A 7,672-nucleotide genomic window follows, 5' to 3' on the forward strand; every position below is an offset into this window, starting at 1 on the left:
ATTTAAACTTCCTTTATACTTTACTGTTTCATTTAATGTTGAAATTGTAGTTATCAGTTTGACCTAGATCAATGGTTCTTAACATTTTTGGTTCATGAACTGCTTTGAGAATATAATGAAAGTTGTGAGTCACTCAACAGTAAGAACTGCCATGTAAACAAAATTTTCCATATAATATAGTTAGCTCAGAAGTTTCTCTAAACATGTGGATTTCACATGGACAGTCTCTGATATAGGTGAGAATTAGGAGATCAGGCATGCAGTCCTAGTTCTGCTACTAATGAGATATGTGATCATCAACAATTTACTTCATCTCTTAGAGTATAATATTCTTGATCCATAAAATTAGAGAGTTGATTGTTAAGGTACTGTCCAGCTCTGAGAAAATGAATACTAAATTTAACTCTTAAATGTGGAGATGCAATGCTTGTCTTTTTAATGTATCGGGCTTCCTGATGGCGCAGTGGTTGAGAGTCCACCTGCCGATGCAGGGGACATGGGTTCGTGCCCCGGTCCGGGAGAATCCCACATGCCGCAGAGCGGCTGGGCCCGTGAGCCATGGCCGCTGAGCCTGCCCATCTGGAGCCTGTGCTCCGCAGCGGGAGAGGCCACAACAGTGAGAGGCCTGCATACCACAAAAAAAAAAATAAATAAATAAATAAATGCATCGGTTTAGGTTCCAGATAAATATTGTCTTTTAAAGTGCTCACCTTGGGAGGCCATCTGATTACTCTAGGGAGAGGCAATATCACTCAACAGAGGGAACATTACTCAAAATATTTTGAGAATTATTTTCTGTAATTGCCAGTCACAGAAGCTTTTTACCACTTACTATCATGAAAACACTTTGCAGAGAGATTGCTGAGCAACTGTTGGGACTCTTTGAATCACCGCTAAAAATCAGGAAGTTCCAGAAAACTGACGCTGGGCAAGATTATCAACGTTTTCTCGGTAACAAAGACAGTGTGAGTGACAGAGTATTGACCTACTAATTCGATATCAATCACAGGTAAATTCTGAATTTTATAAAGCATAGACTTTCTAAACAATCATGTACTAGTAGTCAGAGGTAGTTAACTTAGAACAAATTCTGTCCAAAAAGTCTCATTTCCTTTCCTGTTAGGCGTACGTACTAGGTTATTGACGAAAGTTGAATTTCAGCAAGGTGTTGGACACTCTCTGCTATACCAGCCTTGATAAAAGGATGGAAAAATTTGGGTAAAATGAGAATGAAGTAAGTGGATCCCTAACTAGGAACAAGTATCTCCTGCAGTATGTTATTGGGCTCTATACCCGGGCCTTCCTTAGCCATCTATATATTGGTGAATGAGACGATAACATGGATAACAGTGAACTCTGCAAGAGGAAAATCCAGCAAATAATAGAAACAGTACATCTATACACTTTAATAGAAGGAAAAATTGACTAATTTTAACATAGTATATATTTTTTATGAACCAGTGTGCCATTTTATACTTAAATCCCACATAATCAATGACATGCATGTAAATTTCATGCATTCATCAAACATTTATTGGGCAGCTAGCGTATGCCAAGAGCTGTGTCTCATGCTGCACGATGTCTTGGCACTCCCAGCATGGGAAACCACACTTGGTATATAGTATTTTTTTATATAAATTTATTTATTTATTTGCTTTTATTTTTGGCTGTGTTGGGTCTTCATTGCTGTTCGTGGGCTTTCTCTAGTTGTGGCGAGTGTGGGCTACTCTTAGTTGCAGTGTGCAGGCTTCTCAGTGCAGTGGCTTCTCTTATGGAGCACAGGCTGTAGGCGTGCAGGCTCGGCAGTTGTGGCTTGCGGGCTCTAGAGAACAGGCTCAATAGTTGTGGCACGCAGGCTTAGTTGCTCTGTGGCATGTGGGAGCTTCCAGGGCCAGGGGTTGAACCCGTGTCCCCTGCAATGGCAGGCAGATTCTTAACCACTGCTCCACCAGGGAAGTCCTTGGCATGTAGTATTGTCCTTCAGGAAGCTCACAGTTTTATGCTGGAAGCTAAGTAATGAACAAACAATAATAATGCAGAAAATAGTAAGAGCCATTAATAATAGCATGCTCACAGTACTAGGGAAATAAAAAGCAAGGGGATGCTGACTCTGATTAGATGAGGCAGAGAATGCTTCATATAAAACATGCTATTTGAGCTCTGTTAAATAAAAGTTTGCCAATGGATAAGGATAGGAGGAGGATAGGGGAGTCTGGCAAGGATAACTTTCCAGACAGAGATGACAGCACCTACCAAGATGTGGAAGCATGCTGCATTTAGGAGAACTGTGAGTAGTTCCAAATAAGTTCAAGGAAGTAGAGAAAATTTAATCTGGAAAGGGCAGAAAACAATCAAGCAGTGGAAGGATTTTTCTATATCCTATTAAAAAGTATTCACTTTTTTTAAGTGGAGAAAGGAGTAGAAGAGAACTAAATTTTAACTAATTCTTATTTTATGGCAGACATTCAACTAGATGCTTTTCATCCATTTAACTCAATCTACTATAACCCTTATTAATGGGAGACTGTTATTTTTCCCATTTTGCATATAGGAAAACTGAAGCTCAACAAGATTAAATAACTTGCTAAGGTTTAGGTTTTTTGTTTGAAAGATTTCTGTAGATAATATTGGGAGAAGATGTATCTGTATGGAAAGGGGAGAGAAGAAAATTATGAACTTGGTTTTGGACATGCTGTTAAGATTATCCAAGCATTTCCAGCTAACCACTAGTTGTCTTATGTGAGATATGTTGACATATATGATTGTGGTTGCTGTTGTTTTTGTCTGGTCAAACCTCTTCTCCCTCTCCTAGTAACAGATCCTAAAGCTAAAATTTTAGCTTATTGGGTAAGAACACAATGAATTGAAATAATCAAAAGATCACATTCTCACCCCCACAAAATTGGTTCAAAAATAGACATTGATCCAGACAGACCCAGTTAGTGTTCCTTCCCCACTGATTTGTTTTGCTATAGCTAATAGGTAAGAGTGCCCTTTCCCTACTTTAACTTTTTTTTTTTTTTTTTTTTGTGGTACGCGGGCCTCCCACTGTTGTGGCCTCTCCCATTGTGGAGCACAGGCTCCAGATGCACAGGCCCAGCAGCCATGGCTCACGGGCCCAGCCGCTCTGCGGCATGTGGGATCTTCACGGACCGGGGCACGAACCCGCGTCCCCTGCGTCAGCAGGCGGACTCTCAACCACTGCCCCACCAGGGAAGCCCCCTACGTTAACTTCGAAGCAATTAAGTCACTATCACAAAACTGCCTGTAGCCCTCTCCACTACATGGAAAAAGTCAGAAAATGAAGATAACTAGTATAGAGGTCCCATTGTAAACCCAGAAGTCCCCAGAGTTGACTTGATTCTGGTAGCTATTCCTTTGAGTCTTTGATGTGCTCCACTTTCTTTCTAAAAAATTCTCTTAGCTGTTCCAGTTATTTTACACTCTGCTTCTGTGCTTGCAATCAAGTATTCTAACTAAACCTAAACTCTCGTGTTCTTTCCATTCTTCCAAGTGGAGGTTGGCTAGATGATTTCCAAAGACATGTTGGCTAGTTGCCTTCAGCTGACTTTGCTCTTAATGATTTCGTTGTTTCCAAAATACAAACCCACCCTCAATGGAAATAGTTTGACACTAATCAGCTATCCCAGGAAAGAGGAGATTGTTATTTTAATACAAAACACTGACAGTGTAGCTGGAATAATTATAGTGTCCTAGTTGACTACATCCAAAGGGGTAGCATTCATTTTATTTTATATTCTGGTAGACTGGTTATGTTGTTGATTGAATTCTATATAAAATTTTTAGAATATGGAACAACACATTAGTTGCATTGTATATTTTATTCTCTTTCACTCCTCTCTGCTCTGTGTGTATGTATGTGTATTTATATGTATATATGAGTATACATAATTTTTATATTTTTTTCTTACATTAGATTTCCACTCTTTCACTTTAAGTTTGTAAATATTTAAACTTTAAGCCTTCTAGAAGTCACTCAACTAAAATTAACTAGCCCTACTTAAATCTTTTCAATTTCTTACAAAACCAATTATCTCTAGATTGAAAATAGTTTTCTAATTTCTTATCTTTGGTTACTGAAAAGTTTTTATTTTATTGTATATATTGAACTTCGGAACAGAATTTGTTTTAATTGTTCTATAGTTTAACATTGTCAGCTTATCACTCATAATTTGATAAAAATGGCCTTTCAGTTTTCACACTTCTAAAATTTCCCTCAATATGCTTTAACTTCATTATAAGACTTCTGTCATCTATTGTGTGACCACTCTGTCTTAGGTACTAACTATATTCTACTCATTCTAACTATCCTTGTTAACACTTTTTTCTTTGCCTCCCAGGGATACTGCCATAATGTGGGTGGAGTGCGTTTTGCTTACTGTGTGTCTCAGACTTTCAGATTGTCATACATGTTGCATCTACATATCTATTGATTTCTTATTTCTTTATTTGAACTGTATACAACTTCCATTTGAAAAATACAAGGTACTATACATAAAATACCCTTTTCTCACTATAAGCATTAAACCACTTCCATAGCACAAACAAAAAATTGTTGGGTGGGATTTTGTTAAAAGCAATCAAGAGTGAGAATCAGTAAATGCACAAGAGGCTAACAGTAAAGTGGAAAAAAAAATGAAAGAGGAATAATAGTATACTTAGAGGTATATTCTCTAGCCTAGACCTCTGCTCTTTGAAGTAAAAAATAATTCAGAAGCTCCCTACAACCTGCCCAATAAAGTTAAACTTTTAAGCAAGATATTGAATCACTGACATGAGCTTTCTTTCTGATTCAATCTCCCACTAAACCCAACTTCATTCAGAACCCCTAAACATGCTTTATGCTTTTTCACCTGTTTACCTTCGTTAAGAGTGTTTCCTTCCCCAGAAAAATTTCCCTCTGCCAGACTGTCAGAGTTTTACTTCAGAAATATCTACAAGTTTATTTTTATAGTAATTTGGTACTTTGTCTATATCCAAACATGCTTTTTTGTAGATTAGAAAACTGAGATTGCAATAGAAAGCAAGCAACAGAAGTGAAATTTGAACATTAATAACACTTGGTGAATTTCTTACTTCATTAGACATATTCTGCTTTGTAGTAGAAATTGGTATACAAGCCTTATATCATAGGGGCTATTCATTATCTTTCTTTTTTTCCAATGAGATTTAAAGTCACTTACAAAAATAAATGACTTATTTTAAATTTTGTTTGGAGCTCTTTTATGTTTTTCTCTAAATAGGTGAGAGCACTTCAGGGGATGAGAGTAATAAAGGCACAAGTCTTATCCCTCCTTTTCCATTGAAATGATCGGAGTATTAACATGGGAGAAACTCTATGACGAGGCTTGGAAACTAGGGAAGGATGTCATGTATATGACCCAGATAATCCAGAGAAATTCTTTCAGATCTAATACACCTGAGTCCAGTTACAATGTGATTAGCAAGGGCAGGTGAAATCTCTCCTTTCTAACATACACCCGATTCATTAGGCACAGGAAAAGCTGCCTTGGGAAAAAGAAAATAAAATCTATTGATTCGGAGGAGCGAGTTTGGGAACAACCGTGGGCATGACTGTTCCATCTGGATTCTTCTTTGCTTCTTTAAATAAAGTGCTTAGGAAACTGGCACTAAAGCATACCTGAGTTCATTTAGCAGCTATCTGATCATAAAAATAGCATAGAGATATGCACTAGCATTCCTCTAGCTTGTTGTAATGTCTAAAGGTAGGGATAGAAGTGAGAGCGGGCAATGAGGCAGAAGGAGACCACAGTATTTAGGGAATTTTTTTTTTTTTTTTTTTTTTTGCTGCTGTGTATCAGCATGTCAAAGGCTGCTTTGTTCAGTACCTATACATTAATTGCCCAAAGGCGGAAGCACAGAGTGTGATGAGCAGCAAAAACAAAAAGGATCCTGTGAAAAACCACTCAGTGAGCCTGTTTTGGAAGCCCAGGCCAAATGTAAATATGGGTGGAAATATGGATATGCAGCTGACTCATCATCATCATCATCAGGGAGACAAAATTGAAGAAACACAATGAAGAACCCTGCTGGTGTTGCCTACTTTCACACCGCTTGATGATTGTAGGTTGGCTTCTGTGTGGGGGACAGTCATGTCCATTTGCATCATACAGATTCATGGCTCACATCAGGTGAAAATATTTTCGGTGACCTATGCTGACCATGAGGCAAATAAAGGAGACTGCTCCCACTTTATCTGTATGCAAACATCAAGACTGTACATACTTTTCCTCTAATGAAAGTGAGTAAACAGAAACAATAAACAACTTGGTGTCTGTGGGAAAATCCGTAAAATAAATGAAGGTAAATATAACAGGTTACCGTGGGAAAATATTTTCTAAAAATACTTAGTACAGAAAAGAGAAGACAGTTTGATATTAAAAACTCTGCTGCGTGAAAAAGAAATAATAAAACAGAGACTGTGAAATAAAAAATAAAGTTGAGAAGATAAAGAAATAGAGTTGAAGTGGAATGTTTAGTTGCTTCTCCTTAGGCCACCCATCCCTTGTAGCTACCACGCTTTTCATTTTGCTATCTCCATCTCTCTGTACTCTCATCTCCACTAAGCTATTTGCTTTCAGGGAGGCTAATTCTATCCTTGCATTTAGGCAAGCAGCAGATGCTTTTGGCCTTGCTGACCAAAGCAGTCTTAGACCCAGGTTGTAGATATTGGTTTAGGTGTGTTCCAGGCTGGCTTCAAAAAGGGCAACCTGTGCAGTTACGCAGGTCCCTGTGTTCAGAAGGGCCTTGCACTTGGTTTAATGCTCTGTTGTTGCTGTCTTGAAATTCTTCATAATTTCATATTTGAACTTGTGTTTTGTAGGTGAAGTCCAATAGACAGCGACGCACATATGTGAGCAGAGGAGGTATGTGCTTGAGTCTGCCACTAGTTGTACACAGTATTTGCTACATGCGGTGATGGGTGCCCAAGCTGAGCACAGAACACCACTGGCCCCATGACAGGTGGGAGTTCAGCAAGTCTCAGAGTTTAGTACGAGGTGTTTCACATCTATGACTGAGTGAGAACACTGACAGCCCTAGGAGGCCACCCTTTCCATTTGAATCACTTAAACCAGACTTTGCTTCAAACAGAAAGAAGTCAGTGGAATTCTAAGAAACATGAATGATTAAGGAACCCTATCATATCCTTTCTTATTCATGTAACTTCTGTGTATTTGTCAACTGCTTACATTGAAAATGATGACATAGAGAAAAAGGGAACGATAAAACGTTTTCAGTCCTTTCCTTTGCTTCTTCATGATTAAACTGAAGGTAGAGTGTTGGTGGAGTGTATGGATATCAAGAAGTAAAATAAACAGATGAGTTGGCTTTGTGCAGAATTTGACAGTAATGGTAAGAATGAAATACACATGCAAGTACCAGCTACATATTGTACAATTTTGGTGATTCGGCATGTGATTTAAATGTTTTTCTCTTTGCATTGAAAACTGGCGTTGCACAATGTAAAGATGAAAGGTAAAAATGCTTGCTAATAATTAAAAATTTTTATTCTTATTTACTTAGAATATCATTAAATAGCAAATATAAAACACCATGAAAAGCCAAGTAAGAGGAAAAATGAAAAGCTTTATAGTTTACCACATTTAATACAGTTTTTTAAAACTGATTT

The sequence above is a fragment of the Mesoplodon bidens genome (genome assembly GCF_964165515.1).
Source record: "Mesoplodon bidens genome assembly, chromosome: 3".
Lineage (NCBI taxonomy): Eukaryota > Metazoa > Chordata > Mammalia > Artiodactyla > Ziphiidae > Mesoplodon > Mesoplodon bidens.